General features: G+C 50.1%; 1 protein-coding gene across 4 annotated transcripts in view; it reads left to right on the top strand.

Annotated features, from left to right (window-relative positions):
* The first annotated feature begins 292 nt into the window (after positions 1–292).
* Positions 293–23,761, top strand: part of MAFG (MAF bZIP transcription factor G) — a 67,422-nt gene continuing 43,953 nt past the window's right edge. For 3 of the 4 annotated variants that reach the window (XM_085617546.1, XM_085617549.1, XM_085617547.1), the window contains exon 1: positions 293–396. The gene's annotated coding sequence lies outside the window, so the exon portion shown is untranslated. Of the gene's footprint in view, positions 397–18,618; positions 18,745–23,761 lie in introns of those variants that run through there. The other variant, XM_085617548.1, reaches the window with a different exon arrangement.

Below are 23,761 nucleotides of genomic sequence, written 5' to 3'. Positions count from 1 at the left end.
GAACTGATTACAGTATGACAATAGTGAACTCCAGACACAAAACTCCAGATGTGGCCCTTGGAACTCTGTTGTTTATTTTCTTGTAGACACATGCCCGGAAATGCTGTGAATTTTCTCTCCACTAAACATGGTCTCGATTTCCGCTTCGTATTCTGATACTGATTAGCACTCTAGTTCTTTATTTCTATAGTCTTGTGTGCCTGGGGCTTTAAGACGTAGCATCGCTCTCTCGGCCAATCCCCCCTGGTTTGCTTGTTCAAGTCCTGGTGGGTTGGGCAAGCTTCATGAATGGGGTCACATGACCAAACATCATGTGACGTCTGCGGAGCGGCGGACAGCGAAAGCGGCGTCTAGGCCTGTAGCGCCTCGGCCCGGCGGAGGTGCTCAGTGGCGGTGGTGAGTGATCGCTTGGCTCTTCTTCTAGACGACACTCCACCCACTTCTCAAGGCAACTGTACCCTCCAGTAACAACATTTTTAGTGAGAGGGGACACACCCCTTCATAGGGTAGTAAGAGTCTTCTCCGCCCCCTGGGGGAATGACATTACTAACCATATATTCACAAATATCTCGCCCAAAACAGAACACCGTTTTAATCCACCACTAAGCCAAATTAGGGAAACTCTAGTATTCTCGTGAACCCAAGCTTCAGGGAACATGCATTATCTGACGTACTCTCAGGGAGACCTCTGAAATCAACATTGTCCACCGGCGCCAAGAATTCTGCGTGCCTTGCGTCTATTAATGGCAAGTGCGTGCCTCTTATGTGACACTTTATTACAGTCAGGAAGGTGGTAGTGTGTTGGTAACTCCAGTCTTGTTTTCCCATTAGATGAGGGGACATTACGTTTTATGTTGATAATGAAACTAAAGTAGCAAACTGCAATATAAACAAAATATGATTAATTAAACTATTCACATATGACAAGTGATAGCACCCTTGGTGGATATACATTTTGCGCCTTTGCTGGTGGTGAATAAAACGAACTGGCCTGATAAATTCACAATTTAGCTACGTCAGTTGTTGATATGGGGGCTAGGGTTGTTGTTGCCTGGCAGCAGGGGGTTAGACGAAAAAGGGAGGTGGAAGGAAGGGGGCTAATGGGGTGTAAAACAGTACCCACCGCAAGTAGAAAAAAATATATATATATATATATACTATACACAGTTATAGGATACATTGGAGCTGGGTGAGAGGGACGGTGTTGTCTGCTGGAACAGAATGGAAACACCTCTTTGCTCCCCACAAAGACTGGCGTCCAGGATCTATGCCCAGCTCGCCCATGCCAATCGCCTGCCCTGTGCTCCGATCCCAGTGTACGTTTGCGATTCCTTAGCTCTTGGACACCTATTTATGTGGAACAGTGAAGCAAATCGCGCATGGCATAGTAAACATAATATGTAGATCTCAGCCAGCTCCTTATTTTTATGTTTGTGCAGGTTCCTCCATGTGTTCGTAAATCTTGCGATCCTGTAAAGTATGTGAAAACCTGTTCTTGTATTAAAGACCATCCATCTAGTCGCATTATCCATTGATTCGTCATTATTTTAGTTAAATCATTGAGTGCTTACAATTAAACGTCGTTCCTTTATATTGTATTTCTTAGCTCCCTATTTGAAGTGTGTACATATGTTGTGAAAATACACTCCTGTTCAGTGAGAAATAAATGGTCTCTACTTCTCTACATCAAGGGTCAAAATACAAATACGGTTTCGGCAGCTTGAGCACTTTTTTGACACTCTCAGCGAAATACATATATATTATTTCATAAACCTTTAAAAGCAATTACTCGTTTTGATTTACTCGCAGCCGTAGACGTTGCTCCTTTAAACATTATCTGATAACTGCGTCTCTACCATTAAACACCAGCTGGTTATGACATACCAATACCCCATACGTAGACTAGTAGATTACAGTGTCTGAAGTGGCTGTTTAGGATAATTTATATGGGAACCTGCAAAGCAATTTGGTTGTTTATTGTTTCCAGCACATTTCAAAGCTGAAACAAGTCGCACAAAGAAAATTTACTATAGAGACTTGAAAAGTATGCATTGCTAAAGTATTACTGTGCGGAGCTCCAATGAAATGTCCAGTTTGCATTAGTGTCACATGCACTATGCAAGACTCGGCACAGCAGAATGCCAACACTCTCATTCTAGGCTGCAGAATTTGTGATATATTGGATTCTTCCACTTCCATGTAAGTAAATGGGAAAGTAAAAGCTCTGCCTCTGAATCTCCCTCCTATGTGTGTTTAAGTGTTGGCTTGTAGGTTAAGATGCACCCCTGGAGACGAGTTCCTTATTCCCAGCAGTTCAGCCTTACCCCCAAAATAATCATAGAGTAAAAAAAAAGTAGCACAGAATGACACAAACAACAGAACGACACGGTGAGGAGATGCCCGACCACAGAGCAATAGAATCACTAACAATGTTCATTGAAAAGTTACCACCCAACTTCTCCAAGGACGACTTCATCCCTAAAGAAATAGGAATTTATCATTTGAGACCCCACTTCCTAGAGGAATGTACTTGGCGAATGTAGCCGGCGGCACCACAGTCCACAGGGCAGTGGAGATCACCCTTAGCACCTCAACAGAGTTAATTACTTGCTCCATCCAAACAGTAAAGTAATTAAGTAGTGTACTCACGAAGAGCTTTCAACTAAACAAGTGTTCTTTGTCTTCGGAAAACCACCGTCATTATAGTATTTGTAGAACATTGGTGACCAGAAGCAACCTAAGTCCCTCGTCCCAGTCATTTCAACATGAGGGTGACTCCAGCCTCTGCACACAGAAAACACACAGGAGTATTCTAGTAAGTTCGACTTATCCATGCTCCTCGGTACCACATGAAGCATTGGCTTACCCAGAATCCTCCCTTTTTTTTTTTTACCTTTGGATGAGGACGCACGGGACTATATGTTTGGAGGGCTGGAGACTTCCCTGCTGGGCTCTGTAGTCTCAGTTCCTCTGCTATGTCTCGCTGGGACCTACAGCACGTGGCGGCAATACACGTCCTACCCAGTTCACAAGTCCTAAAAAACAGAAGTGGGGGGACTAACCTAGTTAGGCAGTATGCAAGTTACATCACGGCGCACGACATCACGCATGGCATCACAGGAATTGACATCACAGAAAGTGACATCACAAACCACGACTTTACAGGAAGTGGCATCACAAGAAGTGACATCAGATCTAAAGTCCTCACATATATGTTTAGCAGGGCTATCGTGTACATTTGAGCGCATTGCGAGGATAATAGTACAGTGAGCTATGGAAGATGATATGTGACTTCTACACCTTGCAATCTCCAAGTTTTGTGTAACACATCCTGTACATTAATTCACAAACTTATATAATGTATTGTACATGTAATATTCACGTGTTGATGTAAAGCGCTCTGACACCCTACATTGGGATGAGTAGCCTCCTCAGATGTAGTAAGCTCTATATAAATGCAATTTACTCTGTCGAAATACTGGGAAAGACCAACACATCTGACATTCTTACAGTGTAACACACAAGATGATGGACGGAATGTGGCACATTGGCAAAACATTCACCCCCAGTCACAGATCTAGGTTTAATCCATCGTTATTTTGCTCACCACGCCACCCCAGTTCAGACATGGCCATATGCAAATCAGTCTTGACCCTGTGCCTCATGGGAACAGTCCAGCCTGAACTGCCAAGCCATGTCTTCCCTGGACCGGAATCAAGCATCCTAAGACCGGTATACTGGGGGTGAATGTTTTGCCAATGTGCAACATTCTGTCCATCATCTCGTGTGTTTTGCTGTTCGCCCTATGTGAGAAGGGTATGCCCAGACGTGGGTCCCGTGCTCACTACGCCACTGGAGTCAAGCTATCCTGGCTGAAGAGGGGTGAAACCCCGAAACCGGTCCTAGGATGCTTGATTCCGGTCCAGGGAAGACATGGCTTGGCAGTTCGGGCTGGACTGTTCCCATGAGGCACAGGGTCAAGACTGATTTGCATATGGCCATGTCTGATCTGGGGTGGCGTGGTGAGCAAAATAACGATGGATTAAACCCAGATCTGTGACTGGGGGTGAATGTTTTGCCAATGTGCAACATTCCGTCCATCATCTTGTGTGTTTTGCTATTCTTACAGTGTATGTATATCTCCTAAACAGGGACTGAACAAAGTGAAAAGCTGCTTTTCTTAAGCATGTGTGAAGTGCTAACCTTTGTTTCCTCTCCGCTTCATCTGCATCCAGGCGTGAGCCTCCTGACTGCTCCCAGCCAAGAGACTCACAAAAGGAGGCCTGATGACCCCTCAAATTTGGCTTTGTTATGGGCCCTGCAGGAATCTTATAAAAGAAAGCCCTGTCCCCGCCTGCACGTTGTTGCTTGTTGCAGACGGAAAGCAGACAACATGCAGGCACTGCTGAAAGTGTCCCGGTGTTTGGAAATGACACTGGGACGAGTTAAGCACATTATTCAGTGGGGCCCAAATTCTTGGCAGGGTGGATGGTGTTCACCCTGTGAAAATATTGGGTGGATGCCGTCTACCCGCGTGTACCCCCGACTCGTGCCCTGGTCCTACCACGTCTCTCTCCTCCAGTCGCATGTGTCCGCTCCTCTTCCTGGCCATTGTGTGGTTTGAGGGTGGGACCATCTTTATCTATTTTCCGGCTTGATGACGGGTAGCCTGGAGATTGGTCTAAATTGGCTGAGGGGCAGTCAGGGTTTCCTCCGATCCCTTTTCTCTACTTTCTCTTAAGGTGGGTCTCTGCAATTTCTGTATGGGTGGATTTATCGAAGTTCTTTATCTTCAGCCCTTCCTTTTAGTACAGGTCAGTGAGACTTATGGCGCATCGACAGTGGGGAGGTGTGTGTTTTGCCATGCCTCTTTTTGTCCACCTGCTTTTTTTCAGTTTTGGAAGGAGATTAGCAGCCAGTACAATGAATGCGCATGCTCAGGAATGGGCCGTCTGTGCATGTGTGTCCTTTATCTTCTGGCTGGTGCATTCAAAGACACCTCTGGCACACACATAAACAGTGCGCCTGGAGGCAGGTAAGCGTTGTTTGTACGATTAGTTGGCTGGTTTCTCTTGTATTTTTCCTGTGTATTTGGAGTGATTTCTATACTTTTGCTTACATTTGCCTGTTGGTGTTTGCTTTGCTACAGCTGTTGACCATGGGAAGCAAATTTCAAAGAGGCATCACACCTCTTTCCCGGTCCCCTTCCTTTTTGGCTGATTAGTCTTTCTCTCCCTCCCCTAAGAAGCATAAGCAGGGGGTAGCGGAAGTGAAGGAGAGGATTCAGCGCACTGTCATGGAAACTTTAAAGAGGACTCCAGGAAGTACTCTGCTAGAGGGGATGTTCGCCCTCCTGCAAATGATCTCCTTTCAGCAGCAGGTGTTTCCTCAGACAGTGAAACTTCTCTTCCGGCTCCTGACCTTAAAGGTGAATATATATCTCTAAGAAAGTATTGCAGGTCATTCTTTCTCGTTTTCGGGAGAATATGGGATTTCCTCCAATGGAACGACCTTTTTCATCTCTGGATAATTTACTTACGCAGTTTCTCAAACTTCTTAATGTGGGTCTTCTTGTTCACCAGTTTATTTTGGATGTCATCAAGAATGAGTGGAAAGATCCTGAGAATAATTTTTTGCTGAGATTTATGACAAAGTTGTACTTTTTGAAAGACATGGAGAATGTTCTTCTGCATGCTGTCCAAGAAAGACTCCGCTTTGGCCAATTTGATGAGGAGTTATTCCATGGCGAAGAAGAATATTCTCAAAGACCCTTCAGAAAAGAAAGTGGACTGTGCCTTAAAGAAGTTTTTTTCTGGATCTCATATTGCGCTTAGAGCTGATGTTTATGGGGCTTATACCACTCCGTCTTTGACTTAAAGCTTCTCTTTCAGGCGGTTCACATAGGAAAGATTGTCTTCCTTTATTGGAGATTTTGGAAAGACATATTGAGTTCCTCTATGACATAGCTTTTGATGTGGCAAGATCCTCTGTTCTGGCATGTGGAGCATCCATTTTGGCCAGGCGAAATCTGTATCTAAAGGACTGGAACACACATGTGGCCTAGAAAGCAACCTCTGTTAAAAGGTCTTTTGAAGGACAAATTGTTTGGAGCAGGTTTAGAGGAGAAGCTCCATTCCCTCTTCAAGGAAAGGAAGCACTCCTTGTCTTAAGAACAAAATGCCTACATCTTCCATTTCTTTCACGTCCTCTCGATGGAAATCTTTACGGCAACCATTGAGGAGACAGACATCAGATCCTTCCTCCAGATCCCAGATTTTGTTAGTTCAGGAAACAGAAATCAGATGCAGGTTCTAAGACAGAGAATTCCTTACTATGCTGGGTAGCAGAGACGTTTTCTGCGCATGGAGTTCCATAACCACAGACAGATGGGTCCTCAGCATTGTCAAGAGGGGTTACCAAATAGAATTCCAGACGCCTTCAATGTTGTCGGGAATAATCCTCACCCCTGTTCCCCGGGCTAATCAAAAGGCAGGTCTCAATGGAGGAAATTACCTCTCTTTTCAAGAGAAGAGCAATTTACCCTTTGTCTCAGAGGTAAAGAGGCCAGGGGTCTACTCTATTGTCTTCCTGATCAAGAAATCATCTCAGGGTTATTATCTAGTGATAGACCTGAAGGCTCTGAAGTTCTTCATCACAGATGTCAAATTCAAAGATGAAAACCCTTCAGAGGATAGTTTCATGATTACCCTGGATCCAATGAATGCTTACCTGCATATCCCTGTTGCTCAGCAGGACTGGTGGTTGCTGAGATTTTTGTCGGGGCTCATCATTGGCAGTTTTCGGTCCTCCACTTCGTCATACTAGCAGCCCCCAGGGCTTTTTTCCAAGATGATGGCTCCAGTTATGGCATATCTTCACTTACAGGGTAGTCCAGTTTACCCTTAGTTAGACGACTATCTTCTTCATGCACTGTTCGTTTGAGAGACTGTGGATATTCTGGATTTCACAAAGGGAGTGTTGAATTGACTGGGCCTTCTCGGTCTTCCCAAATGCCAGATGACGCCTTCTCAAGAGATCCGGTTCATAGAGGCCATATTCAAAAATAGATCTAGCAAGAATCTTTCTTCCTCCAGAAAAGATCACTCCTATGCAAAGTCTGATCAGTTCTCTTCTCTTCAGAGGTGCGGGCTCAATTCGGTCTGGAAATTCAAGGGCACATGGAGATATTTGTGTTCCTAGTCTCCTGGGCACACCTACATCTACGACTATTCCTTTGGCAGCTACACGGGTTCTACTCTCAGAAGACTCACCCTCTCTTTCACTTGGTTACTCTCGCCAGTCAGGTCAAGTAGAAATTGGAATGGTGGTAGGACACTCACAACCTGATCAAGGGCATGCATATGCGGAAGGATCAACCAGTGGTCATGGTAGGAGCAGAGGAAGTTGTCAAATTGGAGGGAACTCGTGGCAGTCTACAGAGCTCTCCTACACTTCTTGGCACTTATCAGGCTCTGGGATGTGCTGGTGAGATCAGACATCACGATCTTCATTGCCTACATAAATCATTAGGGGAGCACCAAATCCAAAACCTTGAATCAAGTACAGTCATCCATTGGTCTCTGGGCAGAGTTCAGTCTTCTGAGTTGACATCATCTCCCATCAAGGGTATAGATAACTCTCATGTGGCTCAGCTGAGCATGACATTCCCCTCATCACTGAACCTAGTTTTGTCACACAAGATCTTCCTCCAGATCTGTTGGAAGTTAGGTTGGCCGTTTCTGGACCTTTTTGCACCAAGGAACAATTTCAAGGTTCTGTTCAGGGTTTCAGAAGGAGGAAGCCCAGGGCATGGACACTCGCCTGGTGGATTGCCCAAGAGGCTGCTTTGTTCTTTCCCTTCATTTCTCTTGATCACAAATGCGTTGGCAAAGATTCAACAGGAGAGAGCCGAGATGATCTTGATAGTTCCGTCCGTTCTGGTGAAGGGGATCATGGCTTCCTCTTCTACAGCAACTGGCCACTTGGCCTCTCCTGTTCAACTCCATCTCCTTTTGCGACTCCTTGCCCTCCACATCTTCATCCCGCTCTCTGCTTGGAGGTTGAAAGGGCGAACCTGTTATGTAAGGATCTCCCGGTGGCTTTGGTCGAGACCATTCAGCATTCACGTCAGCCTTTGACTCTCAAAGCCTACTCTAGTCGTTGGGATATTTTTCACAAATGGTGTTCCCAGCATGATCTCTTGTTTTTTTCTGTTCTTTTTTGGAAGGCCATCAACTTGTTATTTTTCTCTCTACACTCACCCGATCTCTGTCAAGGTATTTAGAGAGTTTTCTGAGCCTCTGGGAGAAATTGATCAACAGAGTTTTAAAGAGTTTATTAATTTCATGACGAATGGTAAAATCCTCTCCCACTTGGGGTTTGCTGTCTGTTCACAAACCTCTCCCTTTGAGCCTCTAGGGGAAGTTGGTTTGAGATTTCTCTACTATAAGTTCTCTTTATGGTGGCTATCACATTTGTGCTAAGGATTGGGGAGATTTCTGCTTTACTCTATTGTCCTCCTTTTCTCAGATTTTTCAAGGATAGTCGTCCTACGTCTGGATGTTTCTTTTTTACCTAAGTTTCATTCTTTCATGTTTCCCAAGCGACTATTCTCCCTTCTTTCTTTCCTTCTCCTTCCTTAATGGAGGAGAATGCTCTTCACTCTCTGGATGTTATATGTGCACTCTCCATTTTATTTTGACAGGTCTCAAGCATTCAGGAAGACTGGTCGACTTTTTGTGACTTTTGGGTAAGTGGGTCAAGACAGGTCTGCAACTATAACCACGTTGAGTAGGTGGTTGAAGTATACCTGCAGACTCAACAGAGCTTGTCTGGAGGCAGCTTGATTCAGAGTTGATCTACTAGGAGCATGGCTGCATCATGGACAGAGAGCCATGATGTCTCTCTTTCAGAGATTTATAGAGCAGCCACTTGAAATTCGGACTCTACTTTGTGAGACATTACAGACTGAAAAAATTTCTGGATTGTGCTAAGAACTTTTTGGGGGTGTTAAGTTCAGTTTTGAAATTAATTGCTTGACAATCTCTATTAGTTCACAGGTTCAGTGCATCAAAACGTTGCGTGTGCATACTTGCTGTATAATGCATTTTTATCAAAGGCTGGTTATTTGGTATACCTCATGTTCTAATGACTGGACTCTTGGTCCAATTTGTCCTTGTTAGTTATTACGTTACCTCCCCCCTATGAGCCTTTGATTTTGTTTGGATATTTCAGGAGGATCCTGGGTAAGCCCATGCCTGATATGGTACCCAGGTGGATGGGTAGGGCTAACTAGAATACTCCTGTGTGTGGGATTTTGTTTTCTGTCCAGAGGGTGGAGTCACCCTCATGCTGTAATGAGTGTGATGAGTAGGACTAAGAGTAATGAGGATTATCAGTAAGTAATCATGGCAACACCATCATCGTGGTGTTTGTGGAGCATTGGTGACCAGAGGCAGCCGAGCATTGTGGCAGACAAACTCCTTCTCAACAATAACATTTTCTATGCTTTCCTAAACAGGAGTAGTTTATCTGTGTGTCATAGTTGGATGGGCAGTGTATCCAACAGCGTTGTGGCATTGGCTAATTTTTTTTAAAAAAACACCCTTCCCAGACAAAATTCTTACCTAAAGTAAAAAAGTAGCCCCCTGACATTCCCTAGGATGACGTGCAAGAAAAGGAACGTGAAACTGCCTGTTAATCTCACTAAACAATGTAAACATCTTGAGCATCCTTTGGGAAGGATCCTCTTTAAAGATGCCTAGCAGCACCTATCCAGGGAGACCACCTTCCAGAACAGACTAGAACCACACAGCAATAACCCAGGCAGGTCCCCTACTCAGAGACATATAGCTGCCTATCACACCCTAAGGAAGACCATACCCATTAAGGAAGGGATGCATCCGATGATGCCCCAGGGGAGATTCCCCCATCAACATAACGTCCCTGAGAGGTTCTTGTTAATGCATTAATAGAGGAATGAAGCAGTTCCAGAGGGAACCACATCCAAAGGGATTGACGCTGCCTGGACTGTGCTGTAGTTGAGACCTACATTTAGAGGCCAGTGAAAGCATCCAACATACCTTCTTGAGGACCTCTAACCATTGATTAAGGGAGCCATCCAATCCTGCCTTACGGAGAGACCCATACAAAGAATAACAGAATTGTGCAAATGGCTCACAGAGACCGTGCTGCCCGGAGAGACTGGGAACCATAAAATGCATCCCAGTGGAGATCCCATGCAAAAAGAATGTATCCACCCAATATTCCCCAGACTTTATTCCACTTCTCTACACAGAATCATCACTGCTGACTTATATTAATATGAGCTGCTGGCCACACTGTATTTTCTGCTATCAGGTTAACCCACTGAGCTACTTACCAGTTTATGATCAGGTCTGATTTTCCTCACTTATTCCCTGACTTATCTCAGTTGTCCCCCATGCTATAAGAGGAATGACCCTATACTGTAGTGTCTAACAACATCTTGCACAAAACCCATTGGCTCTTCTGACCCACATGAAAGACTGTGATTGTATTAAAAATAGATTATTTGGGGAGCGCTAGATGGCGCCTGATCAGCATGGCCGCTCCGCGGTGAAGCTCCGGGCGCCGGACCCCGCCAATCCTTCCTGCTCCGTCCTCAGCTGCCCTGGCCGATGCTTTCCCGGGCGCGCTGAAGCCCGGAACCCTCCTGCTCTCCCTGGCGTGGATCCGGAGCGAATCTGCCCCCTCGGCACTCGTCCCGGCGTCTCGGTGGCTGACCGCTGGGAGGAGGCTGTGGTCCCGGTCCTGGGGCGCGGGCGAGCTGCCACTCCAGCCCGCGGCGCCCACGAGGTGTCTGGGCCCTGATCTGCCGGCGACCTACACGAGGTGTCTTTGCTGCGGTTGCGGCCCCCCCCCCGAGAGAGAAACGGAGGCCCCTTGCTGAGGCCATCCTGTGGAGTCCGTGGAGGTGCGGGGCTGGTCCAGAGGATCCGATTTGCGCCGCATGACAGGCGGTGAGTGCGGCAGCGGGGAAGCGCACCAGCAGGGCTCCTTGATTTGTTGGGGGACTGGAGGTGGTGGGGACGCCCCCCCATCGGGCCGGGTGTCGACGGTCAGGGGCCGGCTCCCCCCCTCCCCCCCCCTCGCCCGCATCGCGGACCCCGGGCCTGGTCTCTTCGGCCTGCGGGGACGCCTTGGTGGGTGCGGAGCCACCTGTGGGGATCGGGCCGCGGGCCGGCGGTCGGGGGGTGTGCGGCCTCCCTTCCCCCCCCCCTCCTCCCCCCTTTCGCCTAGGGCGCTCCGGGTGCTGAGCGGGCGGCTGCCCGAACCCCCAGGGGAGGATTGACCTGAGTTGCCCTAGGAGCCCGCGGTCTCGGGCTGCATACGAGCCGTGGTGGCGGCGGACCCACCGGGAGGAGGCCTGAAGCTTGGCTGAGTGCCCCGTGATTTTGGCTGGAGCGGAGAGACCTAGCCTTGGCTGCGGTGTGCGGCGGAGGGTGACGCACCTCCCTGCAGGGCCGGGGCTGGGGGTTGGTGACGGCCCCCTGAGATTACCGGCTGCCACATCGGGCAGTGCGCCGACAATACCCTCGGAGAGGCGGGCTGCACGCAGGAGTTGCGGCCTTAGCGACTATCGATTGAGGCACTCTCGGAAGTTTCTCCAGGGACCTGGGACCGTGCTCCACGCTGCTGGACCTCGCAGTGTCGGTGGGAGGCTGTGGGTGCGACTGTGGCCGAGGGCTGGACTGGAGTTCCTGCTGAGTGGCCCGCCGGAGCTTGCCCGCGGGGGCTCGTGGCGCCCGACCATTTCCAGCCGTGGGACCCCCTGGCCGTACCTCCTGCGGAGTCCCTGTCAGCCCGAACACCCGTTGACATCCCGCAGGAGTGTCTCGCACCCTGTTGCCCTGCTTAGCTGACTGCCACTCCAGAGCCACGAAGCCGGCGTCCGGGGCCACCCAAACCAGGATGGACAAATTCACGACCTCTGAGAAGGGGTCCGGCCCCACGGGCGAACTGGCCCCGACCCCCGCTACGGACCTTGCCGCCATCCTGCAGGCCATCAACTCATCCCGCGCCTCCCTCGAGGGCATGGTGGGAGAGGTCAAGGTGGATGTGGCGCTTCTCCGGCAGGATCTGCGGAATGCCACCGCCCGCATCTCGGAAGCCGAATCCCGGATATCCACTGCTGAGGACGACATCCGCCAGTTACAGGACCAGGTTCGGGAGCTGACCACCCACTCTAAGGAGCTACACCGCCGGGTCGAAGATGCAGAAAACCGCGCTCGGCGCAGCAACCTGCGCCTCGTGGGATTCCCGGAGGGAGTCGAATCGGGCCGGGCGGACGACTTTATGGAGCGCTGGTTCCGATCCTGGATGCCGGCGGACAGCTTATCTGCCTCGTTTGTGGTGGAGAGAGCCCATCGCTCCCTGGCCCCCAGGCCCCCCGGTGCGCCCCCCCGGCCGTTCATCCTCAAGCTCTTGAATTTCAGAGACAGGGACGCTATTCTCCGCGAGGCCCGGCGCACGGAAACCCTCCACTACCAGAACCACAAAATCATGGTTTTCCCGGACTACACTCGCGAGGTCCAGGAGCTACGCCGCTCCTACACTGAAGTGAAACAAAAGCTACGTTCCCTGGGCCTCCAATACCAGCTCCAGTTCCCGGCCCGCCTCCGGGTCATCTTCCAGCATAAGACACTGTTTTTCGATACGCCACGTGCGGCCTGGTCCTGGTTGACAGAGGAGCACCCCCTGCGCCGCTCTGGGCGCGGATCGCCCACGGGGGCACGGGGGGGACGGGGGAGGCCCCGGACATCGAGGACCCGCCGGCGGCATCGCACGTTACCCCGGGAGTGCACGGCAGAGGAGGCGGTCACCACGCGCTCTGGGGGACGGCCGCGCCGGGGATCGAGAGCTTCTTCGGCCTCCTCGGCCGCACACGCCAGTCCCGCGGCTGACGGGCGGCGGGCCATGTCCCCCCGGCTCACAGGCCCTGCAACCCAGCCGGCCGAATTGGTGGACACTTCGGACCTCTCTCGCAGCCCTAACATTTGACTCTCTATGTTTCTTTGGGGGGGGGGGTGGGGGACGCCCGGGCTGGGGGTTGGAATGCCCCGCTGTCAGTGTCGCTCTTGGCCAGGGCAGATGATTCAGGCGTGATTTCAATTGTACCAGGGGTCCACTAGCACTCAAGCCCGAGCGTTTTAGCTTGGTGGTTCTTCCATTTGGTTCGGGCGACAGATGCTTCTGTTTTCGAAGTATAGGGTGGGGGGTGGGGGATTGGGGTTGGTTTGGGGTTGTTTCTTCCTCGTTGGGGAGGCTTTGTTGGTTGGGGGTGACTCCCCTTTATTTGTTGTACCACGGCATCTTGTACTCTTTGACCTGCTCCCTGGCCCGATGTCCCGTTGTCCCTCCTCTTTGGGGGCCTGCTTAGCCGCGCCTCCACTGGCCCCCTTTTCTGTCCTGGGCTATGGCTGACCCTCCTGTCCCTAGGGCCGCCATGCGCATATTATCCTGGAACGTCAATGGTCTTCTGGACCGTTTCAAACGCATGGCGGTCCTCAAATACGCGCAACGTGCGGGGATTGATGTACTCCTCCTCCAGGAGACTCACCTCTTGGGCAATAACTGTCCCTTTCTTGGCCGCTATGGTTATGACAGGGTGTGGCACTCAGGTTTTACAAGGGGATCCCGGGGGGTAGCTATTCTGCTCCGCAAGTCCTTTCCCTTTGTCCTGACCCAGGTGCACTTGGACCCCCAGGGCATGGTAGTGGTGGTGTGTGGTACTCTTGAGGGGCGACCCCTCACCCTGACGTCCCTTTACGCGGCGCCGTCCCTCCTGCCGTCGGCCCTCTCCTACACCGTGGGCCTCCTCCCGACGCTTCCGGCGGGTTCCCTCATTCTCGGCGGGGATTTTAACGCTGTCTACACGCCCCATCTGGACTCGACGGGTCCGATATCCCCGGCCCGCGCCGCCCGCGCGAAGCAGCTCTCGTCTTGGGCTGAATCTCAGGGCCTCTGCGATGTATGGAGGATCTGGCACCCGCAGGCTCGCCAATACACCCACACATCGGCGGCCAATCACTCCCATGCCCGGATCGACCTCATCTTTGTACCGTCTACCGACTGCGCAGGGGTGCAAGATGCGCGCATTCTCCCGAGGGGCCTCGCGGACCACTCACCAGTACTCCTTGCTCTTGGCCCCCCCCCCTCTCCGCCCGTCCGATGTGGCGTTTGAACGCCTGGTTCCTCCACGACAAGGCTTTCCGGAAGGTGGTCGGGGGCGAGATAGCCGATTACTACTCTCACAACGAGGGCTCTGTCCCCTCCCCTGCCGTCCTGTGGGAGGCTGGCAAGGCGACTATTCGGGGCGCCGCTAAGGGGCATCTGCAACGGCAACGGCGGGCCCAATCTCAGAAGCTCGCGGACTGCGAGGCTCAGGCCTTGGACCTGGAGCGCAACCTGGGGGGGCTGGACGACAACACACGGTCTCGTCGCCTGGCTTTCCTGCGGGAAGAGATTCGCTTACACTCCTTGGAGGCAGCAAAGACTCTGTGGCGCTCCTCGGTGGCCCGTGTATACGGCTGGGCAGACAAAAATGGCACGCTTCTCCACCGGCTGGCTACTTACCCCCGGGCAGGTAGGATCATTCCGGCCATCGCGGACTCGACGGGGGGCCTCCACACAGCCTCGGTGGCGATGGCCCAGGCGTTCGCCGACTACTATTCCCGGCTGTACCGACTCCGGAAGTCCACGCTCTCCCTAGAGGAGTTGCTAGGGACGAATGGGGCGATGCTTGAGCGGCTGCAGCCTGCGGTCTCTGAGAGCCTCGACTCACCTATAGAGCTGCAGGAGATTGAGGAGGCGATCGGCTGCCTGGCGCCCGGGAAGACCCCGGGACCCGACGGGTTCCCTCAGGAGTACTACGCTCACTATCGTGAGACTCTGGCCCCGAGGCTTCGGGACCTGTTCGCGGACGTGGTGGAGACGGGCTCGTTCCGGCCTGAAACGGACACAGCGACCATAGTTGTCCTCCCCAAGACGCAGCCCCCCTCGCGGTCCTGCTCGGACTACCGGCCAATATCCCTCATCAACACCGAAATCAAAATCTATGCCACGGTCCTCGCACAGTGGTTGCGCCCATCTCTTGCTTCTCTGGTCCACCCGGATCAATGCGGATTTATGCCGGACCGGGGGACCAGGCACTGCCTGCGGCGCCTGCACCTCGCGATGGCGCACCGCGGCCGCCTTTCCCCCTATCTGGCCCTCCTGCTGGTCGACTTTGAAAAGGCCTTCGACTCAGTGGGGTGGGCATACTTGGGTAAGGTCCTTGAGCACATGGGTTTCGGTCCCCGGTTCCGTGCCATGGTTGCGGTCCTGTACGCGAGCCCGCGGGCCCGTGTTTTGGTCAATGGGGCTCTGTCTCGCCCGTTTCCCATCGGTCGAGGTACGCGTCAGGGATGTCCGCTCTCGCCCCTCCTGTTCGCTCTGGCCATGGAACCCCTGGCGGTACTGATTCGCTCGGATCCCGCTCTTCGCGGATGGGATTGGCCAGGCCTGGCCCCTGATAAGATCGCCCTCTACGCGGACGACGTCCTCCTCTATCTCTCTGATCCAGCGACCTCGGGACCCCAGGTCCGCCGGATTCTCCGCCGGTTTGGCCAAGCATCGGGTCTCCATCTGAACCCTAAAAAGTCAGTTCTAGTCCCGCTGCACCCGTCCCGGGACTGCTTCGACTGGCAATCGGATATTCCCCTCCGGAGACTCTCCTTTAAATACTTGGGGATCTGGGTCACCCTCCTTCCGGAACTCTGTTGGGCCCTCAATGTGGCTCCTGTAGTCAACAAGACCAGATCAGACATGCTCCGGTGGCAATCGCTCCCATTGAATCCGCTGGGGAGAGTTGCCCTCTATAAAATGATGGTCCTCCCCAAATTTCTATACATGCTACAAAACACTCCGTGCTCCTTTCCGCGCCCGTGGTTCCGGGAACTGGATAAGATGGTGACTAAATTTCTCTGGGGCGGCGGCAGGCCCCGGCTGGCCTTAGATCGCTGCAGAGTCCCCTCCTACGATGGCGGCCTGAGCATGACAAACCTATATCTCTACTATCTGGCCACCCAGCTACTGGTGATCCACGACTGGTTCTCGGGTGGATGGGGCGATCCGGCTTATCGACTCGAGGTGCATTGCCTCGGGTTCTCCTCTATCCAAAACATGCTCTATGGAGCAGCGGTTCCCCTGTCGCTCCCCGGCGTCGTGCGGGCCCCTTTCCTCGCGTGGTGCGCGGCTTTGAGGCACACCCGGTGGTCGGGGACGAACACGCAACTCACACCGCTTTGGCACGGGACATGGTTGCGGGAGGTGGTGGGACTGGTGGGCTTTCGGCAGTGGGATCTTCTCGGGATCTCCACTCTGGGCGATATATGGCGTGGGAGCCACATGTGTTCCTTCCAGGAGCTTCAGGCCCGCTTCTCGCTGCGGCCTTCTCAATTTTATCGCTACCTTCAATTGCGCCATGCGGTCCGGACCCACGTCCCTCTTGACTCTAGATTGCCTTCCCATAGCCCGCCTGAAGCCCAGGTGATGTTAGGGTGTCTGGGGAAGGGGGGCATATCCCGCATTTACAAATCCCTGATTAACAATACCCCGGTAGACTTGAGCGGACTAAAACAGCGATGGGAGGCCTGGGTGGGACCCCTAGATGACGCGGACTGGAGGGACGCCCTTATGGCCCCTCGGTCGCTTACCACCTCCGCTAGGTTGCGGCTCATCCAACTCTACTACCTCCACACCGCTTATCTGACCCCGGACCGCCTATACCGTGCGGGCCTCCGCGTGGATGCCTCCTGTGCCCGCTGTGGGATGGCTCCGGCGGATTTTTTCCATATGGTGTGGTCTTGTCCCCGCCTGGCAGACTACTGGGCAGCGATTGAAGCCGACCTGGCGGAGGTTCTGGGATGGGAGGTCCCCCATGAGCCTAGAATGGCCCTGCTGGGCATCACGGACGGGATGGATGGGTCCCGTAACGACAAGTACTTCCTCACTACTGCCCTAATGGTGGCCAAGAGGGACATAGCAGCCGCATGGTCGCAGCCAGACCCGCCCAGAAGGGCTACCTGGAGTAGAGGGGTAGATTGGTGTGCGGCCCAAGAGCGGTCGTTGTACGCTGCCCGGGGCTGCCCCAAAAAATTCCGCAAAATATGGGGGAAATGGCTGGGGGGACTGCTTTGAGGGGTGGGGGCGCAGAGGGTGGGGACGGGGGCTGGGGGGGGAAGGGGGGGTGTTTACATTCGTTTGTCGATACCTTCCTGATTGCAGGTACTGATGCCATGTTCAATGCACTGTTGTATATCTTTCTTGATATTGTCCTTTATGCTGCAAAACACAATAAATTTGTTTATCAAAAAAAAAAAATAGATTATTTGATTCACAATATAATTTAAAGATATGCATGCCAGAGAGACGAAATGCAACACTAAAGTCAAGTACCAGTTCCGGGGAATATGTGATGTGCGATACCTCAAACACAATTTGGTGCTTCTCTTTTTTCCCCCGGTGCAAAAGAGGTGTGGATAAATCCTTTTCATCTTAAGAACACGGCTGAACAATGCTAGAAAATTCTAGCTGGTTACTTGACCAGTGTGAAACTGAGGATGCCTCCTAATGTCAACTACTCCATGCAAATGTATTTGACTGAGTCTTTTGTCCCTTCTTAAAGTTTTTAGAGGGGAAGTGCCGCCTATTCTTCCTCACCAAGAGCCTTTCTGCCTTCAGTAGTTTACGGTCAGTGACTGCTTGAAGAGGCAGCCAGGGGTTCAACTGACACACCCCTGGTGATGTCCAGTCAGGCCTTGGTTCACTGCCAACACACTACCGCTTTTATTCTATACAAAGAATGATGTCTCTTAGATGTGAAGTTCCAGTATTTAGTCAAGTTATGTTTGAGCTCGACCCCTCTTCCCTCATGTCGGAGAGCACCTTTGTTGGATACAAGCCCTGGCACCACCAATGTGGGGATTTTTAATTTCCTCGTGTGTGCGTAGCATACCAGCCTCTGCATATGGCACTGAAGAGACTATTGCCAAATCCTGCCCATAAGAGGAGACATGGAGAGGTGCATGCATAGGCTATTGGGGCTGTGGACTTAAGGGAAAGGGTGCCCTTTAGGCGTGATGGCTGCACAAGGTAGCCTTGGACAGCAGGTGAGCTGTACAATATCATCTCACTCAGAGAGCAGCTGTGCAGTTCTCACTGACCGAGGACGGTGCCCACCCCCTGAGTTCCCCCCACAGCCCCTTAGTTCAGCTCAATGTTGTCCCCTCAGTCAGGCCTGAGGGAGCAGCGACATGCGATGGACAGAGCAGGCAGCGGTCTTTCCCTTCACGGTTGCACATTGTCACTTCTGGAGTTTGTACTGTGGAGCAGCAAGTAGGGGTTCCTGGACCAATTGTAAGGCACCCCAAGGAGAGATGGGCTTGCAGCATTAGTGGTTCGAGTGCCTGGGAGGAGGCATTGCCCAGGATGTGAGTGGGTGTGTGAGGCCTCACAGATAGTAGGATGTGCTGAGTCAGCGTGACGAGGCGGAGGCTTCGTCCCCGTGCGCTTCCTGGTCTGACTCGAGCGGTCGCTCGCAGACCTCTACCGCCAGTGCCCGTCTGCTCTCAGCAGACCCTCGAGAGTGCTGTTAGTGTGGACACCGAGTGTGGCAGCTGCTGAGTGCCGCCCATTCTGCTATTGTTCGTTGGATTCTCAAAGGTGGGACCAGCAGTGCCTCGCTTTCTCCCTCCATTTCAGACTTATATCTCAAGTTTACTCCCGCCTTCTCTCTGCCTACTGTGTCCGTTCGTGCTCGCATCTTTCGCCTCGCTGGTGTTTACTCTCATTTACTCGTTCCTGCACTTACTCCCTACCCCCATGCACTATGACTTGGAAGGTGCACGTTTAAAAATCATAATCATAGTTTTATTGCAAATCAGAGAAACGCAGCATAAACCTAGATTCAGGAGACTCAGGTTTACATATTTTAGTGAATTCGTTTAAAAATATTGTAGGATGCAAAAATATTTCATGTATTTGTACAGCTGCAATAAAATAATGTTGTGCCCGTGACCATCTCAATACCACTGAGGTTTGTTAGGAAGCTGGAGTTGCCATGATCACGCTTACTCGAAAGCTTTTGGTTTAGGTTGATGGATAGTTTCCATATGAGATAATATACGTTTGTGTCTTTCTACATGGACTAAACGTGAAGTAATATAGTTTTACAGAGCAGTGTAAAGTTGCTACCCTGACAATTCGATTTGGGAACTAGCCGCGGGTCTGTCACTCAGTTCTCAGGGCCTGAAGTTGCATCTGTCAGTTCTTAGGCCTCTAGGGGTCTTTGGTTTCACTCTTGGAGTTCCCTGGACACCATTTTTATTGTTTATACGAAACCTCTAGATTTTGTGCATTCAAGGCTTCAATCACACCGGCATGTGATGTGGTCTGTGTGCGCTTTTTTTTTTTTTTTGTAAACCATTTTTATAAGATTTTGTCACAGTACAAGACATGAGGTATATTATAGGAACATTTATTTCAGAGGTTGCATCGTGACTATCATAAGATATTTGCAGGAGTAAATGGTTCAGTAAATCATAAACGGTCTTTAATAAACAACGTTGGCTTCAGATTGCAACAGTAGGGTCATCCTTTATGTATGTCTTAATTCTTTTTCTCATCTCTCTTCGTGGTGTTCCCCCATTGTCTCATTCTGTACCTGTTTCTACTTTATTTTGGTGTGCGTAGCCTCTCATCCTCTCCCCTCATGTGGGTGTCCAGTGGTAATGGGGGGTTATGTGACAGGGTCTGAGGCAGGGGCCATCCGAACCGCAGGGTGCTTTGTCAGAAACATCGCAGACGAATTTGGACGTGCGGCACCCTATGTTTGCACCATTAAGGCCTGCTTATCGTTTATCCTTCCGAAGCGGTATCAACTCTTGCAATATGTTCTCCCACAGCCCCACTATGGGTATTCTTTGCAGCCCCCTGACCTCTGCTCTTCTTAGTGCCACTGTCTCTGCCTTATCCCATTTTAATGTTGCAGCACGCTAGTGCTGTTCACTCGGGAGAGTATGTGCTTTCCAGTGCATTGCTGTTGACGGCACACTATAAGTACCACCAAGTCTATGAATTGGGTGGTCACCTTTTGGGACTTCCTTTGTCTGTACGGACCTAGCAATGCCCCTTCCAATGTATGTAGGTCAGTATGACCCATCAGTATTGCTATTGTGTTCGTAACCACTCTCCACAATGCCGCTGCTGTAGGGCAGTTACAGAACATATGCGCTAAATCCGCATTGTGCGTGTGACATCTAGGGCTGAGGTGACAAGCATGAAACATTTTGTGAAAGCTTGTGAGGTAAGCTCTATGAAATATGTTATATTGGAACTTAGCGTTGCGGGCCAATTTCCGTGGATATTGTGTGGCCCTTTACCACTCTTTGTGTCATTTCCCGTCCTATGTCTTTCTCTCAACTTCTAAGCGTCACCAATAGGGGTGTCAGTTGTTGTGTGCGCTACTGCCTTGGCAAACCAAGTGACCAAACGGTGGCCACCTCCCATGATGTGTAAAGTGTGCACAAGGGGATGCTGCTCTGGTTCACTGTCAGGGATGTTCGATAGACTTTCCAGCTCTGCTAAAAATCTGCCATTAACCAGGAAGTGTCCTGCCAGTAGCTCACATTCCTCCTGCGGCTGACCAAAGGGCATAAGTGCCCTATCCTGGTACAAAGCCCCAAGAGTACTTACACCAGGCCATCCCACCCTATAAATTCCTGATAACTCTTGCAGGCGATACGTACTAGATTATTAGCTTCGCGTAGAGTCCTGCCCCTAGGAATAGTGCCTCCCCTATCAACGCATGTGCTTTAGCCACTGACATTCTACCTACCTCATCAGTCTGCCTACCTGCCACCCACCACTCTAGCCACTGCAGCTGTGCCGCCAGTTGGTAATATTCAAAAGCCACCCTTATCCACTGGCAGTTGTAGCTTGCACAGTGCCACTCGCCTCCTCCTCTTGTTCCATATAAAAACTCCCATCATCACATGCAAACCAATGGAAAACCATTTTTTAGAGTGATATGCAACCCTGTACTGTAAGTGGTAGTGTACTCCAGAATGTCATCTGTGGACGAAGGAGATAATAGCCCTGGTGAAATTCTCATCTGTAAGGTCCTAGGTGTTCTGGTATATATTGGCCCCTAAATACTGGGACGTACGAGGTTACCATCTCACCAAGTGGTCACCTACAGTTCTTTCTTGTGAAGGACAGTCATCTCGAAGTGGAAAGACACATGACTTTCCCCAATTAACTCCTAGTGCCGATGCCCTCTTATATTCCTCAAGTTTTCCTGAAATTTCAGGGATCCCTGTGCGGATGTTACGTATATACAAGAGGATATCGTCCGCCTAAAGCAAGACCATGTATACTTCGTGTACTTCAATAGGATACCCCACTCCTCACCACTCTGGCAAAGCCGTTGAGCCAAGGGCTCTATAGCCAGAGCAAATAGCAGCGGTCAAAGGGAACAACTGTGATGGGTGTCCCTACTCCCCGAAAATGGGGGCGAGACTAGTCAACCTATTGTCACCCAGGCAGTGGGTGCTGTGTAGAAGAGCCTGATCAGCTTCTGCAATTTCCCGGTTGTTCCCACTTTATTTAGTATGGAAAAAAGGTAGCCCCTGTTAACGGTGTCAAATGCCTTTTTTAAGTCTAACACCGTACTGAGGCTTGCTCCATCACTCAATGATGTCTCCGGACATTCAGTGTGGTGGATCTTTTGGGGATAAAGCTGTTCTGGTCAGCGTGAATCAGACGGGTCATGTGTTTCATCAGCCGGACCACTAGTACTTTACTAAAGATTTTGTAGTCTGCTCCCAACATTGAGAGTGGATGGTAAGATGTGAGTTCTAACAGGTGTGGTCTGTGTGCTCTTAAGGCTCTACAGAGCCTGTTCTACTCGCTTGTGCATTCAAACTCTTGGTGTCCGAGGTCCTGAAGGTGGGAAGGGGCCAGTGAATTCAACTGCCTTGATCTGTGGACTCTAAAGTCATGGTGTCTACTTGAAGGTGCGGGAGGGAGGTTCAGTAGACTCCACTCTTGATTAGACCCTATGGCATGTGGACTTCATTTAGGTATCGTGACTCCCATCTTGGCATGTGATTTTAATATTGCGGTTCTGTGCACTCCACTCCTGTCAGGGTTGTGGAATTCCTATAGCCCGCCGACCTGGACATATTGTTTGGGGTCAAGGTCAACAAGTTTTCCAGTTTTGTTTGTCCGTGGGACAAGTAGGTCCAACCTCCTGCAGCACAGACACTTTGGCTGCCAGATTACAGAACCACATTATGAATGAGGGAAAGGCATTGTCTGCAGTTAAGGTAATATTTATGTTCGTATGTTAATGCTGTTTGAACTTGTAATTGTGGTTTATTAATGTAAAGCTTTTCTTATTAGGGTGACCGCTCTAAGGAAACATAAGTGCAGCCTGGACTGCTGACAGTGGTTCAAGTATAAAAATGTGTACAGTTGTTTGCAAAGGTTAACAATTTGAGGCTACATATAATGCAACCAGGATGCTCTCTGATTAGATGCAAATATATGCAAAAGTTTGAAAGCAAGATTGTTGATTCTTTGCTTTCAAAATAACATTTTCATTAAAAAAAAATGCAACTAGGAAAAAACCTTTTGTTAAACTACTTGGTAATTTTGGGTACAATTTCTTTGAAGCATCATTTAGTAAAATGTGTTGATGCATGCTAGTATTTCCCCAAAATATTGATAATGGAAAATCAGTGTAACCAGTTTCAACAAAATTATTTGAAACTGAAAAAAATCAATCATTGGCAAAGCAAATAAGTATGATATTTGTGGTCAGCCTTTTGGTTTTGTCAATGCATGTCTTGTTTTGGCATGTTTTTTGTAAACCTTTATTGTTGTGGGAGCATCCGGGCCCTAATCATTACAACAAACACTGGCAAAAGCAAAATATTTTTGGTCTGAAAAAAACACATTGCCACAGTAGTCAGTTCCTGACACTGAACAAAACTATTTTGCATGCCAATATGCTCCTTGTGAAAGAGCAGAATGCTGTCACCCGCAGTGAAGCCAGTCGGTAGATAGAGAGAGAAAGAATTTTGATTAATACCAAAGGTCTTGGTTAACCCCAGACCTAAATAGGGGCCACATTCTTAAAGAAAGTCACAAAAGTGCACCCATGGCATATATCCTTGTATTAGTGCAGATGTACAGTTTTCATGAATTCACCAGAATTTACAGAAGTAGGTCAGAAAATCTCATTCTTAGAAAATATTTGTGAACTTCATTGTAGCACGAGAAAATAGTCATGTGTTGATTTGCTTGTGCGGAAATCTGTTGTGCGGTAACAAGTTCACACTCCCACCAACCACTTTTTTCCCCAACCCTGGAGGAAGTTTTACTTTTGCCCTTATCAGGAGTACATTTCAAACCTTTCTCTGTATGGGAAAATATTATAGACAAGCTAATGAAAACCCAGAAAACATGCAAGGTAGTAGGTTTGCACAGACTCACAAGGGCATTCCAACCATGGGGAACTAATGCTTACCGCTACCTCCAGCCCTAGTATGTAGATCTGCGGAAAGGTGGCAAAATAAGGGAATTGCTAGTATTCAAACCCTACTGTGGTATAGGCTCTAGCATAATCAAAGAGGCTATTATCAGAGCTCTTATCTAATGAGATTGCTAGCATAAT

This window comes from Triturus cristatus, chromosome 7, assembly GCF_964204655.1.
Source record: "Triturus cristatus chromosome 7, aTriCri1.1, whole genome shotgun sequence".
NCBI lineage: Eukaryota > Metazoa > Chordata > Amphibia > Caudata > Salamandridae > Triturus > Triturus cristatus.
This window is presented reverse-complemented; position numbering and strand designations above follow the sequence as displayed.